At 56.2% G+C, this 16,711-nt stretch overlaps 1 protein-coding gene across 2 annotated transcripts in view; it reads right to left on the bottom strand.

Annotated features, from left to right (window-relative positions):
• Window positions 1-12,863, bottom strand: part of SCNN1B (sodium channel epithelial 1 subunit beta) — a 51,814-nt gene extending 38,951 nt beyond the window's left edge. The window contains exon 1 of one of the 2 annotated variants that reach the window (XM_059692068.1): window positions 12,741-12,863. The gene's annotated coding sequence lies outside the window, so the exon portion shown is untranslated. The remainder of the gene's footprint in view (window positions 1-12,740) is intronic. The other variant, XM_059692071.1, reaches the window with a different exon arrangement.
• Between the last annotated feature and the right edge of the window lie 3,848 nt (window positions 12,864-16,711).

Genomic DNA, 16,711 nt, shown 5'->3' with positions numbered 1-16,711 from the left:
ACATGTGTCCACCGTCAGTGCTGGCCCCCGCCGCTCGGGGCCGAGCTGTGTCCTCCGTGTCAGACCTCAGAGAAGTGGTGGAAGGGACGGGAGATATGGTGAGTTCGGGGAGGGACGGTGCTGCTGGCGGCAAGGCTGTGAGTGTGCTCAGTGCCACTGAACTGTGCACTTAGAAATGGTTCGGAGGGTAAATTCTGTTCTGTCTTTTAAACTGTGTTTACCACAACTAAGAAATTTAAAAGGATGTGCCGGCCATAAAAAATCTGGCTGGTTTGTCTCAGTGGACAGAGCACCAGCCTGCGGACTAAGGGGCCTCGGGTCCGATTCCCTGCCAAGGGCGTGTGCCTGGGTTGCAGGTTCAACCCAGCCCCTCTTGGGCACGTGTGGGAGGGAACCAATGGTGTGTCTCTCTCATTACGATGTTTCTCTCTCTCTCTCTTCCCTCCTCTCCCTCCCGTCCCCTCTCCCTAAAAAACATCAGTGGAGAAAAGTCCCCGGGTGAGGAGTAAAAAAATCTCAATAACTTTTAATATTGATGACATGCTCAAGTAATGATATTTTGAATATAGGGGTTCCATAAAATATATTATTAAAATTAATTTCACCTGTTTCTTTTTTCTTCTCTCTCTCTCTCTCTCTCTCTCTCTCTCTCTCTCTCTCTCTCTATATTATATATTATATATATATATATATATATATATATATATATATATATATATATTGATTTCAGAGAGGAAGGGAGAGGGAGAGAGAGATAGAAACTTCAATGATGAGAGATATATATATATATATATATATATATATATATATATATATATATATATATATATATATATATATATATATATATATATATATATATATATATATATATATATATATATATATATATATATATATATATATATATATATATATATATTATATATATATATATATATATATATATATATGTGGGTGAGACTTGGGGCTTGTGTTATATTTATGTTGAATGGCACTGGCCTAGAACCACGGCCGGTACGCAGTAGGCACTTAAATAGGAGTTGAATATCAGAGTGAACACAGTGGCTGCCAAACAGGTACGGTTCTGTCTGCCAGGCTGCACGAGAAGGGGGGGTCTGCGGCAGAGCAGTTCGCATCACTAAGGAATCGTAACTAACGTCTGCTCTGTGCTGCCAGGAGAGCGGCTTGCTGGGTGCCCAGCCTGTGCCTGCCCCCGCGCTTCCCTCGCACCCTCTCGCCTAACCCTGTCAGTCCTGCGCGGCCCCACCAACGCTGCCGCTGCCCAAGGTCACCATGGCAGGGCTTGCCAAAGGCTGCCAGGCCTCCCCATACGCCTGCCCACCCAGTCTGCCACATGGGGCTGCCTGGGACGGACAGTGGCAGGGGCTCCTGAGCCAGGGAAGAGGCCGGCGAGGCAGCCAGTCCTTGCCCCGAAGGCCCAGGAAGAGAATGAAGTCATCCACAATCTCTGATCAACGCAAGTTCACCCATCCAGACCCAGCCGCCAGCCCTCTCAGGTTCAAGGACTCCAGGGAACCGGTCCTGGCCTGGGAGGTCACTCTGGTTCTAGGCAGTTGTGGCTGATGGCGCTGGGCCCAGCTGACCCTGCGAGGCCCCGCCGGAGTTCCCGCAGCCCAGCGCGCAGCTCTCTTCCTTCAGGGGGCGCCCTCTCCCCTCCAGGCTGTGGCTGCCGGCCTGGGGCCACCAACACCCCAAGTCTGGCTCAGATCTGCTGGTATCTAAGGGGAGCCCTTCCCGGAGGACAGGACGCCTCTGTGGGAGGACGCGGGGATCAGAACCTGCCGGAGCGGGCAGAGCTATGCGACGCGTGGACAGGACAGCTGCGCTTGTCTGTAAACTGTGGCTCTGAGCGTGAGGAAGCTGCTTGGACCTGGACAGAGAGACAGTTGACACCAAGAAGCCAAGAAATTCCCGATCCCTCGGCACAGCTGGCTGGGCGTCTGAGGCCCCAGGGAACAAAGACCCCGCTGTGGGGGCCCTCGCCGTGCCCACCCCAGGTGTGAGGCGGAGGGTGAGGCGCAGGCTGCCAGCCTCGAGCCGAGCTTCAAAGAGCCCGCTGCAGTGGTGGCCCCGGGGGGCTTGCTGAAGGGCTAGTCCCAGTTCCCCCCAGGCCTCCGGAATCAGAAACTGCGTTTTCACAGCCCCCGGGAGACGCTGGGCCACACGGATGTTTGAGAATCCAGGCCGACAGCCTCACTACCAGGCACCAGCTCACCAGGTCACCTCGTCTGGCAGCTCGGCCTCCTGAATCGGAACCTAGGCAGCGGGGACGCGTGTGCGTGTTCGAGTTTGAGATGTGCTGGGCTAGACTTCCTTACCGTGAAGTCAGGACCCTCGAACTCAAATGCTTTCAGGGCTTTTAGCAGGTGATGCTAAAGAATGAAGCCAGGGCAGATCCAGCGGCCACTGCCACTGGGAAATAAGACCCATGGGGCCAGCTGGCAACCCTGCCCACAGGCCGGGGCAGAAAAGGCGCCTAAACTCCGGCAAGCTTGCTGAGCGTGGGACAGCCCTCCCAGGTGTGGCAGGAGGCGCACAGTAGGGACAGGGACGGGGTTCCCAAACTCAGCGGCACAGTGGCCCTGGCTCCGCCCCGGACAGTCTGACTGACTTGGTCTGGGCATCACCTGAGCATCAAGCTCTCAAAAGCCCCCGGTCCTCCATGCAGCCGGGCCTGGCGCCACGTGCTGGAGCAGGTCAGCAAACCTTTCGGGGAACGGCCGAGCAGGGACGGTGTAGGCTGTGGGCCTCATGGTCTTGGTGGCAGCTGCATGCCGCCACAGCCGTTCAAAAGCAGCCATAGCTAATATCAAGTGAGGGAGCTTCCGGGGCCCTTTGGGTCAGGACCAGGGAGCGGCTGGCTCTTGCTGGAACCTCCTCCGTCCAGCGGAAAAGGACCCTGCTCCCTGGCCTCTCCAGACCGGACGGATCACAGCTCCGGCTCTGAGTTCTCAGGCCTGTTCCGGCGAGAGCGCCCTTCTCATCCCTCCGCACCCTGGCCTCCTAGGAAGGGAGAAGGGCCCTTGAGTGGTCTCCCCAGTCGTGCTGCCAGGCGCTCTGTGCTGTTCTGCACCTGCCCCTCGACATTCAGAGCTGCCGGCAGCGCCCAGCCAAACGCCCCGAGCGCTCCCCTTCGCTGCCGCTCCCCTTGCCAGACTGCTCCCTTGTGTTCGTTCTGCTTTTACGATTTGAGCCCAGCCCAGGGCTTAACATGCGCCTGCTCACGTGACCCTCATCGCACCCTCTGAGGCAGGAACTGTGATCAGCCCCATTTTACAGACAGGGGCTCGGAGGGCCAGAGAAGTTATGCCACTCGCCCAAAGTCACACGGCTAGAAGGTGCCCGAACTGAGAATCAAATGTGGGTCTTTCAGACTTTAGAGCCCAAACTTTTAGCAGATGGCGGTGCCATGTTTTCTGGGTCTGTTTTTCCATCTGCTGGTTGGATCTTGGGTCTGGGAAGTCACGTGGGTGTCCGTGACATTGCTGCTGGGGATGATGGTGATGGTGATAATGATGGTAATGATGCCGGTCATGTACCTACTTGACAGGGTCATTGTGCAGATTAAATGAGATTACTCAGGCAAAGCATTGCTCACCATGCCTGTTCTATAGTAAGGACTCCATAGTGTTGGGGGGTTCCACTGCCTTGGAGTTTGTTAAATAAACCTTCCTGGTTAAATACGGAGTGAAAGTGTGGATCGGAGACAGGGAGGGAAAGGGTGGTGTTTTTCTCCTTTGACTCCTCCTGCTTTCGGCTAAGTCTCCATTTCCTGCCAGCTTTGGACCCAGCCTCGGCCCCAGCCTTGAACCGCAGCCACGGGCCCAGGCTCTGTGGATGGCCTGCTCCCAGCCTCAGGGAGATGTGGAGGCTGGGAATCTGGTCTCGGAAGGTGAAGGTGAGGGGCTCTGCCCACAGCCACATGCAAGCTGGGCCCTGTCCTGTCCTGTACGATTAGGGTCTTCACATCGGAGGGAGGGACCGGCTGGCACCTTACAGGGGAGCCCAGGCCTCCGAGAGCCCTGTCACGGAGCGAAACTCCCCACTCCTCTCGCAGCCCCTTTCAGATGACCCCCGCAAGGAGTGGCGGGAGCAGAGTGGGCTCGGGTCGGACTCCGTGGGTTAGAACGTGTGCCCGGGGCAAGCTGCTTACCCTCGCTGAGCCCCGCTCTCATCCGCAAAATGCAGACAATGCACAGCTGTTCCACGGGACTGTGGGAGGGAGACAGACCGCGGGGAGAGCGCGCTTTCTCCGCTGTGAGCTGGGGAGAGTGTTTGTAGCCCGCCTTCAGGATTGCAGGAAGAATCCCATGCAATAGCACATCTGCCTGCCAGGCGCCTAAACGTAAACGGCCGCTGATGGTTATTATTGTTATTATTCCTGCGAAGGAGAAAGCCACGGCCCGTCAGCATTTATTTGCTGAACCGTATCAGACGCTGAGAGAAACCGAGGACACGCATCGCTGTGTGTGAGCAAACAAAGCAGCAGGCAGTGACCACACCTCCTCGAAGGAAGGCGCTGTGGCAGCGAGAGGCCTTCAGTGTAGCCAACTGACCCTAAGGTTCAACAGGACACGGCTCCCCACCTCAGGCCAGGACTCCTGGGGGCCCAGTGGGCGTTCAGGAGGGGAACGGGGGTGGAGAGTGGGTCTCAGGGTCGGCGCTGAGCGCTGTGGCTGACTCACCACTGTGTCTCAGTGCCCAGCCCTCTTCTGGCACTCATCCATCCATCCATCCACCAGCCATCATTCATTCATTCATTCATTCATTCACTCACTCACTCACTCATACAACAAAGATTCGCTCAGCGTTGCTGGGAGGTGGTGGGGCTGCAGAGTGAAGCAGTGAGCGCAGAAGAGTCCGCCTCTAGCAGTTTCTCCTCCTGGGAACTGGAGCCGCAGTCTCCGGGAGACTCCCTAAGTAGCCCTACTGCTGGGGAGTGTGCCCAGGCCCCTCCAGGTCTTGCCTTCTGTGCTTAATGCCCCGTCACCCCCTGGCCAGGGTGTCACCTGTCACCTGGTGTCGGAGGGGTTGGACGGGCTTCTGCTCCAACAGGCAGCAAGGTGCACACCAGTGCGCTCTCCACTTGCCTGACCATCACCGCCCCGGACACGCGCCAGGCCCTGACCGCGATTTTCCAACGTCCCCTGAACTCTACAGGTGGAGGTGTTTGTGCCTTTCCAGCCGGGGCTCCCTCCCACGCCCCACCCTCATCCTTTCCCCCAGCGGGCAAGAACATTCCGCAGTTAATCAGAGCAGTGAGGAGGGGGGCCAGGGACTGGGGGTGAGTTACCTGCCGGCCATGAGCTCAGGTGCTGTGCCCTGAGCTTGCTGATACCTCACCAGGCCCCCGAGGGAGGCACTGGCACTGTCCCCAGTCCACAGTTGGGGCTCAGAGGTTCAGCGTCCCTGTCAGTCACACAGAGCTGAGCTCCAACTCCAACCTGTCTGACTCCCAAACTCTTAATTGTTAACGCAAATCACCTGTCGAGGAAAATGATGGAATCGGGATTACTAATAAAACCCCTCACCTTGGCAGTAGTTCTTTGGGGACCAGAATTGTTTCCCCAGGGACCCCCTGGCCCAATAAATGGCCCCTTCTTCCATTAAGGAGCACAGGCCCTGTGCCAGGCACACTTCTAAACATTTCACCCCCCACCCCCCACCCCCCAACGTCAAAACAGTCCTTCAAGGGAACTTCAGGTCCACAGCCTCAGGCCCTGAAGGTTCCCGGGGCCTCTCTCACTGACCAGCTTCCCCGAAACGTCCATCCAAATTCTCACTCCCCGGCAAACCTCGGAGAAAGGTGATCCCTCCTAAGCCGGGGGTGGCGCTCTCAGCCAGGAAAATCAACAACGTCCTGGGCCAGCGGTGGGAGAGCCACAGCAGAATTTCAGGAATCAACTTGGGGCGAGAGGAGCTTGTTTGGGGCGGTTGCAGCCCAGCCCCTGCTCAGACCCTGATGGAGCCAGATCAGACAGCTCTTGGAGGAGGGTGCCGCTGACGCCTGGACCGTAGCCCTCCTTCCAGGCCTCGCCTGGGAGTGAGTCCCTGACCATCAGGAGCAAGCAGGCTGCCTGATGTCCTGGGGGGTCTGCAATTCAGGGCCCCCAAGGCCCCAGCCTCCAAACCCTCAGTTAGGGAGGCACGGGGGTGGGGGGGAAGGGGGGCTGAATTCACATTCTATTGTTACAACTGTGTGAGTTACCACAATATGACTCACAAGCCCATGAGCCCCTCAGAGCCTCCATCTCTTACTGCCCCTATCACCTGGGCACCCCTTACCTTACTTCAGCCTCCCCAAACCACCTCCCCAGGGAACGCCTCCAGGTTCAGCTCAGCCCCATGGCTATGTCTTGTTTTCCTTACGGTAAAAAAGAGATTCCCTTTTAAAAAACAAAATTGTTAAGACTTTCAGGCTTATTTCAAGTTAATTTGACAAACATTTATTCAGGACTTACTGTGTGCCAGGCACTGTTCTAAGCACTTGACACATTTTATAACACCCCTAATGAGGTGAGAATTTGTATCATCTCGAGTTTACAGATGAAAAAAAAACCAAACACGCAGAGGTTAAGTATTTGCCTGCGGTCACACAGCTAAGTGAGCGCCAGGATTCAATCGCCCTGTAGGATAGGAGGCTCCAGGTTAAGAATTGCCACACCTTTTGTGTATTCCCAACAGCCAAGAAATTTTTGTCTGACACTCCATTTTGTAATTTACATTATGGAAACACACAGTGTTTTAATTTTGCAGATACAAAGTGATATAAAAATACAGATGATGCATTTACAAACTCCCTTGACACCTGCCCCACCTGAATCTGCTGGTCTTAACATTTGGTCCCGTGGCTATTCCAGCCTTCCTCGTCCCCTAATCCCGACTCTTAGAACAGTCCCAGGACGCAGAGCAGGGCTTCGCATGGACCAAGCTGCGGAACCCTAGCAGGATGCCTTGAGCCAGGCGTCTCTCCCAGCCCCGCCTGCAGGGGGAAGACAGGCTTAGAGAACGGGCACACTTGCTCAAAAGTACACACAGCTGGGAAGTGGCGGGGCCCACGACCAGACCAGACAATCTGTATCACAGCCCCTACTTTTTTGTTTTATCATCCCTAAATGTTTCCATTGTGGCAAAATATACAACATAACATTTACCACTTTAACCATTTTTAAGTGTACCTTTCAGTGGTATTAAGCGCATTCACATTGTTGTGCAACCATCACCGCCACCCATCTCCAGAACTTCATCTTCCCCGACACAATGGAACGCCGCACCCATTAAACACGAGCCCCCGATGCCCCCTTCGCCGGCCCCTGGTCACCTCTATCCCACCGTTTCTCTGAATCTGCCTCGTCTAGGTCCCTCATGTAAGTGGCATCACAAAGTATTTGTTCTTTTGTGCCTTCCTTTTAAAAAATTTAGTTCATTTTTATATTTGAAAACATAATATGTAATTTGGGTGGTGATCTTATCTCTAACTTTATGATTGTCTTGAGTAAAGCGAAAGAAGACGTGTGTGGCTAGAAGATGTAACTGTAACATAATAAACATGTGGATGAAAAATACCGAAAGAGCACCCAACTGCATGCAGTGAAAAGCAACCCTCCTTTTCACTTAAGATCATTAACTTCCCTCCCCAAAGTCAACCACTCTCAGCAGCTTCCAGGCTGTCCCCCAGCTTCTAATGCGCACACATAAATGCATACATTATACATGCCTGTTGGAGGCCCTTTTCCACACACACACACACACACACACACACACACACACACACACACGGCAGACAGCACAGCTGGGAGAGGATTTCACATCTGTTCTTCAGAGCCACTGCTCTCCTGCAAGGGGCCGCGTCGCCTTCTCCGGCGCGGCTGTGCTCACAGTGCCGGTCCTTCTGGTGGACATGTGGTCAGCGTGCCATTGCTTGCTCTTACGTACGTGCCACCTGGTCCTGGCGCGCTGTGCTCAGCCCTGGAGGTGGAAGGGCAGTGTCCCGAGGACGCCCCGAGGCTGCCCGGTTGGTGCTCCCGCCGCAGGGCTGGAGCCTGGCTTCCCCGCACGGCCGCCTGTGCCCTGGCGGCGGGAGACAGTTCCATGCGGTTCCGAGCTTGTTTTCATCCGTTTGTATTCAGTTTGTCTTCTTTCTAAGTGAACAGCCAAATCCTTTCCATTACTCTCTTCTTCTTCTCTTTCGGATGGGGTGGCTGGTCTTTGATTTGCCAGGGCTCTTTACCCATGGCATTAACTCTTTGTCGTAAAGGTGGCAAATATTTGGATTCCTTTGATGTGCCTGGGTTTATGGGTGCTTTTGGTTTTGGTTGTGCAGAAAACATTAATTTTCCTGTTGGCAGACTAGCGACTTTGACCGTGCACCTCCCCGTGGGGCTGTGCAGCCCCTCGCTCCCGACAGCTCTGAGAGGCCCGCTTCTCCCCGGAGGTCCTCTGGCAGCTGCCACTGTCCCAGCCGGACGCGCCTCCTCGCACTTGACCCGGGACCTCCTCAGTGTCCTCAGTACAGAGCCACGGGCGCACCCCCCGCCCAGGACTGGCCTGGACACGCATCCCCATGGGAGTCAGGGGAGAAGAGGCCGCCCCACAGCCCCAGCCGGACAGCCCCAATAACAAGCTTTTCGCAGGGCGATGAGTCCTCAGAAATCTCAGGATGGGCGAACTGGGGCTGCAGGAGTAGGAAGGAGAGCAACTCCTAAAGGATGGCCACCGGGCCCCGCGGCCCGCGGCCTCCCGTCTGTACGGACGTCCCGTGCCGCCTCCGGAGCAGGGGCGTGGCTGAGCACAGAGTTCTCCCATCCACCCGCCCTTCCAGGGAGGTGGATGCCGGCCGGAGATCGCATGTGAGGTCCTCCTCTAGGCCAGTGACTACAATGTCAGGGAGCACGAGACCCGCCTGGAGGGCAGGTCCCAGGGCAGGTTGCTGGGCCCATCCCCACGCCTCTGCGTGTCTGAGACCTGCATTTCTAACAAGCTCAGGGTGACAGGTGATGGACGCTGAGGCTGCTGACCCAGGGGCCACCCTCAGAGACCCCTGCCCGTCCCCCGTCTGAGGCTGGGCAGAGGGTGAGAGGCTGAGGGGCCTCATTCCAATCAAAATCACCGCAGCGACCACTACGTGCCAGGGGCTGTGCTTGGCTGTCTGCTTCATTCGCGCATCTGGTGCTCACAGCCAACCTCTCAGGCGGTTCCACTGGCCCTGTCTCCACTTTACACTGAGAAAACGGAGGTTCAGAGAGGGGGCCCAGCCTATAGAATCACACAGGTCTGGGGTCTGACCCCAGCTCTGCTACTGACCCACTGTGCGGGCTCCTGGGCAAGCAACTCACCCTCCCTGAGCCTTCGTCTAACTCGAAATCGGGGATCACAAAACCCGATTCCAGGGGCATCTGAGGACGCAGGGGTGGTGATATGAGCGCCTGCACACAAGAAGTGCACAAGAATGTGCACCCCCTTTTTATTTCAGAGAGGAAGGGCGAGGGCGAGGGAGAGAGAAACATCAATGATGAGAATCATCCATCGGCTGCCTCCTGCACGCTCCACACTGGGAATTGAGCCCAAAACCCAGGCATGTGCCCTTGACCGGAATCCAACCGTGTCCTGATTCATAGGTCAATGCTCAACCGCTGTGCGTCGTCGGCCGGCTGTGCATCCCTTTTCCTGCCAGAAGCCCATCATGATTTCAGCCCCTCTCTGTCTGCCCAGACGCGTCTTCCTGCCTCTTCCTACACACTGGGTACCTCACCTCACCTCACCGCTGCACTGGGCTGCTTGGCACCCCTAAACACGCATCCAAGCCTTTGTAAAGGTTATTTCTGGGTGCAAGTGCCATTTTCATTCTACTGCTCCACAGACACTCATATTCACCCTTCAAAACCCACTTTAGAAGTCCCTCCTCTTTGTAGCTTTCCTTGAAATGTCCTCTTCCTGTCCTTGGGCAGAAAAAGACCGAGGATTGCAGCCTCTGATTTGAAGGAGGAGCTCAAAGTGTTACTTTCCCTCCCTCCCTTCTTTCTTCCTTTACTTGTGTTTCCACAGCATTTTATGTGGAGCACAATTTGGAGAACACATGATCAGGCAGCCAGCACTACCATTCTTACACCAGGCCCGCACTGAGTCCGGCCCATGCACCGGGCACCCTCTCAGAGGGTTGGGTTGCTGACTGACATAATGCCTAGAATAACCCCTTGAGACATGCTACTTATTACCCATATTTTACATATAAGGAAACAGAGTCACAAACATGCTGAGTAATTTGCCTGAGACCACACAACTGTGTGCCAGAGCTGGGGTGCAGAGCTGGCGGTGGCCAGGGTGCAGAGCTGGCGGTGGTCCGGGTGCTGACTCTCACACTGTGCTGCTCTTTAAGAATGAGGGGCGGGCCCGTGGGGACGAGGGCACCTTGGAGGGCGCCTGCCCATCCAAGGGGGAAGCCACATGTGGGGCCTGGAGTTGTCAGCTTTTCTGATTCTCTTTTCTCAAGAGGATCCAGAAACACGGAGTTTTATGTGACCTCTCCCACTTTTTAAAATCTTGGGAGTAAGCAAAAGTTTTTAAAGGAGCATAGGCCTCATAAAAGCTCCCCACAGGTCTCCTTTGAGACGTCTCCCATTTCCTGCATCTCACAGGCGGGACCCCGGCTGTGTCTCTGCAGCCTCGCTCAGCGGGGACCTATGGTAGGTGCCCTGACAATTCTGGACTGCACGGAGCCAGGCTGGGCTCTCCACAAGCCAAACCTCACCCTCAGGGCCACTCAGCTCTCAGGATTCCCTGCCTGCCCCATGTGGACGAGGCCCCACATACTGGCTCTGCGCGTCACCACCCCGGGGCCATCTCTGGGCCTGCCCTGCCCAGGCCGAGGTTTCCTGCTCGCCGAGTGCCCACAGTGCTCTGCACACCGTGCTTCTTCCTCCCGTAGACCCCTCCACAGTTCCCGTGTCGCCACCCGCGTCACAGATGAGACAGCTGGGGCTGAGGCAGGGAAGGGAATTGCCCCAGCTGGGGAGGGGCGGGGCAGGGCTGGGATTGTGATCCAAGCATCTCTGATCACAGCTTTTCTCTCCGGCTGTCATGCCAGCCCATGTCTGGTGCACCCACTCCAGGGCAGGGCATCAGGCCCTCTGCATAGCCTGGACCGGTGGGTCTGTGGCACACCAGCAGCACCTGGACACGCCTGCCTGTGGCCACCGTGCCGAACTCCTCTCTCTGCCAATGGAGAGTGGGGGTGACACGGGAGCATCTAAGGAGAAGCCCTGGACCCACCCCTATGGGGACTGCCCACTGGGGCCCGGACAGGCAGGGCTTGTGGCCTGGCTGTCTCAGGTCTTCGGGCTCAGCAGGGGCCACAGCGGGAGGGGTGTCCTTGTCCACAGCTAGACAGGTGTACATATGTGCACCTGTGCATGTGCAGTGCACACATGTATGAACATGTGCATGCGTATGTGTGTAGGCCAGGTGCGCACACATGCATGTGTGCAATCATGTGTGTGTGCAATGAGATGAGGAGACTTTGAACCCCAAATTCAGATCCTGTGAAGTTAGTTTAGGACAAAGAGCAAAGAACTCTGATTCAATCCAGAGGTATCATTTATACAAAAGGCTGAAATAAAAATAAAATAAAAACCAGTCCCTCCATTTCTGTGACCTAAACGCCCACCAGGACGCAGAGCAGGTGGAAGCCTCTGCAGGTTGAGATAAATAAGCCAGATCGGCGCAGCACGGACCCTCTCAAGGAAGCGATTACAGGGAAGACGGGGAAGCACAGTCGCCAAGTGCTGTGGGTGATCGCACGGGCCGCCCACACACCGCGCAGCTCACACACCAAGTCCTGGAGCTGTTCCCCTCGGGGGCAGGGGGGGAGGGGGCGGGGGGCAGGGGGGAGGGGGTAGCAAAGGGGCCAGAGGGTGGCAGGGGTGGCAAAGGGGGCAGGGGTGGCAGGTTACAGATAAAGGAGGAGGCTGGAGCCAGGCATTCCTCGTGGACTCAGTCGGTTGGAAGGCTGGGACACAGGATGCCTAGATCTGGGGGCGCCTTCACGTAGTCCCCCGCCTGAGGGCTCCTTGGCAGGGATGGAGTGGGGTGCTGCGAAGCTTCCTACCGACGTCAGAAGTTCTGCGTCTTCCCTGCACTTCTCCGTGCCTCAGTTTCCCGCTGCGCCACAGGGGAAGGTCCCCGCTCCACCTGCGTACCCTCTGTTCCCAACTTCTCCCCGGCCCCCAAGTCACAGCGATGTGCCACTCTGGACCGACCCCGCCTCCGCCCAGCCCTCCCGGCACCCGGAGAGCACACCCGCTCCCAGCGGCTCGCCGGCGGGCTCGGGGGCTTCCGGGTTCTAAGCTGGGCAGTGGGGTCCCGCGGCTCTCCCCCTCCGCCTCCGCCCCTGCCCTCCGCCCTCCGCCCTCCGCCCTCCGCCCTCGCCGCGCAGCGCTCCCCGGGACCGCGGCCAAGAAGGGGAGCCACTCACCCCCACACATCCGCGCGTCACCCCACTCATCCGCGCTCTGCCGCGCCCGGTCCGTGCCCCGGTGTCGCCTGGGCACTCTCCTGAACCACGCGCCCCGCTTCGCGCACTCGCGGGGCTCGTCTCAGCCCGCAGGGTCCCCTGCCCCGAGGCAGGGTCCCCAGTGCCCGGCGCCCGAGCTGAGAAACTTCCGCCGGGACCGCGGAGGGCGCGGGGAGGATGGGGGGGGGCGGGGGGGGCGCTGTCCTACCTGTCGGCCTCGTGGCGGCTGCCGGCGGCGGAGTGGGGCTGGAGCGCCGGGACGGGCGCAGGGCAGGCGCGGGGCGGGGAAGCCGGGAGCGCCCGCGGGCGGAGCTTGGCGGCGCCCAGGCCCGGCCACCCGCACCGGCCCGCCTCCCGGCCGCCTCCCGCGGGCCCTCTTTCCCCCTCCCTTCCTTCCTCCCACGAAGCTCCGTCCACATCCACGCACACCCCACACCCGCCCCGTACGCTCAGCGCACACATCCATTCTGCCTCCGCAGCCGGACACCCACGCGTGCCACAGCGATGCACACAGAGTCCCTCCCCCGCGCGTCCCCAGAGACCGGGTCCCACAGTCCCCTGAGGCTCATCACAGCCGCCTGCGGCGCTCCAACCCCCGGCGTGCCGGGAGGCGCACCCCTGTGCGACCGCGCCTTCACACTGCTTGGTGCCTCGGGAACCGGCGCCTGCAGCTGACTCCCCAGAAGTGTCCCTGTGTCTCCCCGCACCCCTGAGTTGGCTCACCTCTGCTTTCCTGTGACCTCCTTCCCTCTGCCTTGGCCGCCCCTCCAAGTCACCCTCAGACCCCGTCATCCCCAAAGCCCCACCTCGGTGTTAGGACCTCAGCCCAGGCCCTCCAGAGCCCCACCTCAGCCCCTGCTGCCGGCCCCCTCCCCTCTGTCTCACTGCTCCCTTCCCTCTCTTCGCTTCATCAGCTCAAGGTCCCAACGGTCCTTTCAGCCACTTTCTTGCCAATACCTGTCACCCGTGGGTTTTCATGTCCCCTGTGCACAGAAAACCCCAGCTGTCAGCCTTCTCCGTCCTGCCACTGCAACACTCCTCACTGTTGCTGTAACAAACGACCACAACGTTCTGGCTTCACCCACATTTACTATCTCCTGTTCGGGAGACCAGAAGGCGGACACCCCAGAACCAAGAAGTAGGAGGAAGCGCCGCGCTCCTCCTGAGGCCCTGCTCCGCCCTCCCAGCTGTGGGATCTGCCTGCACTCCCTGGCTTGTGGCCCCTTCTTCCATCGTAAGAGCAAGCAATGTCCAGTCAAGTCCTTCTCACCTGCCGCCTCTCTGCTTCTCTCTCTCTGCTCCTCTCTCTTCTGCCTCCCTCTTCCACTTATAAAGACCCTCTGATTGGGTTTGGCTTACCCAGATCACCCAGATCACCTCTCCATGTCTAGGTTAAGGGATAACCAGCCTGACTTCCACCTGCAATCTTAGTTCCCCTTAATGTGTCGACAGGCCTGGCATTGGGGGTGTCATTCTTCTGCCTACCACATAGACACGGAGCCTGCGGGAGGCTGGGCCCTGCTGGAGAACATCAGTCACTATTTGACACTATCGTCATCCTATATAATAAAAGCCCAGCGATCATAATGGCATAATGATCGCTTGACCACTGTGAAATGCATTGACCACCTCTCGGTCCCTCCCCACTGGCCGCAGGCTCCAATCACCGATGGCGAACAGGGAACCAGGGGGAACTGGGGTGGGTGGCAGCAGGGCGGAACTGGGGACTGGCGAGCGGGCAGGAGCAGACCCTGATCGCAGGCTAGGCCTGGGGACCCTACCGCTGGGCCTCTGGTCTATAATAAAAGCCTAATCTGCTAAGTTTCCGATCATCCGGTGACCAGTCAACTGTTCAACCAATCAAAGCGTAATATGCTAATGATATGCTAAGGCTGCTCAACCTCTCCCTATGACATGCACTGACCACCAGGGGGCAGACAGTTGACTAGTCAACCAATTGCTATAATGACCATTGACCACTGGGGGGCAGATGCTCTGACCAGTAGGTTAGCTTGCTGCTGGGGTCTGGCCAATCAGGACTGGGCCAGACGGTCCTGGACATGCCCTGGAGTCCTCCCACAGTCCCGCCCTGGCCCCAATCTTGCACCGTTGGGGTCCCTCAGCCTAGCCTGAGCCCTCTCACAATCTGGACCCCTTGGGGGATGTCAGAGAACCAGTTTTGGCCTGATCCTGCAGGCCACTCCCCTCAGGAGGGCGCCAGACACAGGGCTCATGGCTGGCGAGTGCTGCTGTGGCAGCATGAGCCTCTCCCAATCGGGACTGATTGGGCGGGAGCCTGTGGCAGGCACAGTGGGGCTGGGATGAGCAGGAGCAGTAGGTAGGAGCTGCAGGTGGCGTTGGACTGCAGGTTTTGGCCCAATCCCTGCAGGCCATCCAGAGGGATCCCACCTGTGCACAAATTCATGTACCGGGCCTCTAGTAAATGCATAAACCTCTACAAGTAATAATTGTCATTATTTTTAGTAGAGAACTAGAGGCCCAGTGCATGAAATTTGTGCATTGGTAGGGTCCTTAGCAGCTGCTGGCTGCTGGCAGGTACTCCCTCCCTTCCCCTGGCCGCCTGCCTGCAACTGCTGCCACTGATTGCCACCTGCAGGGACGTATCACCTCACTGATTGCCCCGCCCCCCACCACTGCTGCTGGTTGCCCTGTGATTGAATCGGCAGGGCATCGGGCCCCCGCCTGGCTCCCTCAGTGCCTGGGAGCCAGGCGGCGGTGGGGTGATTGGATCGGCAGGGCAACCAGCCCCCGCCCGGTGACCAGTGGCTTGCACCCACCTTGGCCTGGCACCACCCACTCACCTGCTCCACTGTCCTGCCCTGGTCCCGCTCTCATTGAGGCCCATCGGGGCCTGCAGCATTTCCATTGCTGCCCGCTGCCAGTGCCATGTCACTAACACCTGCCATGTTCTGTGCCACCCCCTGGTGGTCAGTGCACGTCATAGGAAGTGGTCGAACTCCCTGCAAAACTCCCGGTCGAGGGGGCAATTTGCATATTAGGCTTTTATTATATAGGATAATAAAATGTGAAATGGTTATTCAGTGAAATACTATGCAGCACCGAACAAGAAACATACCCCATCTATGTATATGGATGTTCATAAACTTCAAAATCATGAGGGAAAAAAGCAAGAGGTTGGAATAATAATGAGAGTGAACACTTTTATAGTGCTTACTCTGAAATGCTGTTGTAGGCCTTTATATTAAAACTCAGAATAACCTACGGGGTAGGTGCCAGGATCACCCCTATTTTATTGGTGAGGAAACTGGGGCCCAGAGAGGTTGAGTAACTTGCTCAAGGTCACACAACTAGGAAGCATCAGAGTCGGGATTTGAACTCTGGCGGCAGTCTTGAGCCAGAGCCTCACACGCAGCCGATGAATTTGTACAGACTGAATTATTTCACGTAAAAATGTAAAGAACATAAAACAATTATATATACTATAAAAAGGTTACAATTAAATACACAGGAAGAAAACCACTGAAATTCACAACAATAGTGACCCGAGAGTTTGGAAATGGAATGGAGACCAAAGGGATTCTAATGTTAGCTGGAAAGTTTAGTTAATTCATTAATTTGTAAAAAGACTGAAAGCAAATATTACAAAATGCTAACATTTTGTTATGGGTTGTGAGGCTCTGAGTGATTATTGTTTCATTTTTTTTTGTATTTAAAAAATTGAACTCTGAAAAATGCTGTGGTCTCTGAACTCAGTGTTGTCGCTACATTTTTATACGCTTTCTTATTGCTCCGATTGTCTCCATTTCATGTATGTTTCTCTGTAGATTGTCCTAATGTACGAGTTTTCCAAGTTTTTGGTCTTAGGAATCCTTGGCACTTTACAAAAGGATTGAAGACCCCAGAGAGTTTTTGTTTATGTGGGTTACATCGACTGATGCGTATCAGAAATTTAAATATTACTTTCCATAGTAACACAAACAAAATGCCTTTATGGACAATATGTTCCAAAAGAAAAGAAATTAGTGGGAAGAATGGCATTGTTCAGCGTTTTCGCATAATGTCTGGCCTCAAAAGAGGCAGGCACGTTGTTTAGTGGGAATAAATAAGGGAAAGCCAGCTTGTGCAATTCTACCTACCAGCACACCAGCGCTTCCGTCAGTGCGAAGGTTAACATGGCGCAGAGGCAATGAGCACCTT

The sequence above is a fragment of the Myotis daubentonii genome, chromosome 4 (assembly GCF_963259705.1).
Source record: "Myotis daubentonii chromosome 4, mMyoDau2.1, whole genome shotgun sequence".
NCBI classification, from domain to species: Eukaryota; Metazoa; Chordata; class Mammalia; order Chiroptera; family Vespertilionidae; genus Myotis; species Myotis daubentonii.
The sequence above is the reverse complement of the archived record's forward strand: the minus strand, read 5'-3'. Positions and strand labels throughout refer to the sequence as shown.